General features: G+C 36.6%; 1 protein-coding gene across 1 annotated transcript in view; it reads left to right on the forward strand.

The window, feature by feature from the left end:
• CNTN5 (contactin 5) overlaps window positions 1–2,272 on the forward strand; it is a 508,562-nt gene that overhangs the window by 8,233 nt on the left and 498,057 nt on the right. The window lies entirely within an intron of this gene.

The following is a 2,272-nucleotide window of genomic DNA, read 5'->3' on the forward strand; positions in this document are numbered from 1 at the left end:
CATTGGCTATGACATGGATGGACTTAGATGTTATTATGTTGAGTGGAATAAGTCAGAGAAAGAGAAATACCAAATGATTTCACTTATATGCAGAATCTAAGGAATAAAAAGAACAAACTAATCAAAAACAGACTCACAATTACAGAGGACAATTTGGTGATGGAGAGAGGGAAGGAAAGTTAGGGGGCTGGGAGAATGGGGCAAAGGATTAAAGAAGTACAAATTAGTAGTTGATAGATGGTCACAAGGATGGGGAGCACGGCATAGGGAATGCAGTTAGCATTAATATATTGTCTAGGTGGAAAACCAGAGGAGAGAAGGAGCAATTAGGGGGATCATTTTATAAACTATATACATGTCTAACCAATGTACTGTATACTTGAAACTAATAAACTAATAAAAAAATTAAAAAAAAAAAGAATTGTTAACCAAAAGTGGGAGTTAGAATGAACATAAATAAATATTAGAATATCAAAGAATTATAGCTGGGTCCAAGTAATTAAGACTAAAGATGGAATTCAACTGGGAGGAAGCTGAATAAGATCATTCAAGGAATAGTTTAAATAGAGACGGTTTTTTTTTCTTTTTCTAAAATATGCCAACATTTGGAAGTTGAAGAGACAAAGAAGAACTAGCAAAGGTGATAAGGAGTGGCCAGTGAAACAGAAATAAAAACATAGGATTGTAGTATCTTGGAATCACATGAAGAAAATGTTTAAAGTAAAAAACGACAGTCGATCTTGTTGAATACTGCTAATAGGTCTAGTACTGTAAAAGTTGATCCTTAGATTTAGCAATGACCTGGTTATTGTAACCTTGAAGAAAGTCATTCTTTTGGAATTGAATAAGCAAGACTGCTTGGAATAGGCTCAAAGGAAAAAAGAAATTAAACAGTGACCATCAACAACTCTTTTCAAGAAGTCTTGCTGTGGAAGGAACGGTAAGGCCAAGATAACTTTTTTCAAAGGTTAGAGGTTATTTTTGTATAGTTATGGGAATGATCTAATAGGGAGACAAAAATAAATGCTGAAGGAGAGAAGATATAGGGCATTTTCTAGAAAGATGTCCTTGAGCAGTCAAGATGGGAAGGAATGGGATTCAGTGCACAAAAGTGAAAGAGTTGGCCTTTATTAGATGCACAGACAATTTATTCATAGCATATCAGTGAAAGCAAGGCAGAATATATGGGCGTACATACAAATGGTGGGAGCACGTGAGGGACCCTTTCTTCAGATTGCTTTTATTTTCCGAATGAAATAGGAATGCCAAGAAGGTGTGGAGCTTGAGGACAGAGGTTATGTATCATATTTATTCAGTATGGTTGGCTAATAAATGGACTAGAGAAATGTTATGGTATTACCAGGGAGCTTGAAAATCTCTCTTGTGGTTAATATCATGAACTGAAACTTTAAGCATGATTTTGTATATTCTCCAGAGTATGTTGATAATGAGATTTAAACTAGACGAGGAGTTTAGCTTGTGAAAACAATAGACGGTAAAGACAATGTGATTGAAGGTGCATTGCAGGGAGTTAGTAAATTAATGACCACAAACTCTAAATTGGATAGGGAGAGACTTGAGGAAATAAGAGGGGTACAGGACAGTGAAAGAGTATTACTATTAGTAACTTGTAAATCTTGAAGGGGTTGAGATCCTAGAGAGAAAGAGATGGAATAGTAAGATGAGATGGACAGAAATGCAAATACTTAAATTTAAACTTAGTGAAGGGGGGTACTGTATTTTTACCCTCAACAGGCCAGCACATGTTTTCAATCTCTTTAATTTGGGAATTAAACTATAATTGAAATATCATTTCCCATTTATTTGTGTTAATATACCCATTTTTCAGAGCTGAGAATCCTACAGAACTGGGATTGAGGAGTATGATAATTAGCAATGTCAGAAAAAGGGGCTGGACAGCTAAGAGGGCATCAGGTGGAAGAATTATAAATGCTCCCTAGAGGGAAGCTTCACTGAATTGATAGTCAATTGCACTCAGATCAGGAGACTGATGAAGGCCACAGGTTAGGCCAAGGTTCATCTATTTAATTCAATGGAATTAGCAGTTTAAGGGTTCCAGATTCTCTTCAGAACTTGAAAAGTCCTTTTACCTCCCCACTCTGGCCCCACTTTTACATCCGCTGTTCATCATATGTGGAACACTTAGGCAGCTTTGATACTGCTCAGTGCCCTGTGTCTGCAGGGCTAACCTTGCAGTGATCATGGACACCAGCAACAGATGCCACTGATTATGTAAAAAATGAAGCCATGA

This window comes from Pteropus vampyrus, unplaced genomic scaffold, assembly GCF_000151845.1.
Source record: "Pteropus vampyrus isolate Shadow unplaced genomic scaffold, Pvam_2.0 Scaffold148, whole genome shotgun sequence".
Lineage (NCBI taxonomy): Eukaryota > Metazoa > Chordata > Mammalia > Chiroptera > Pteropodidae > Pteropus > Pteropus vampyrus.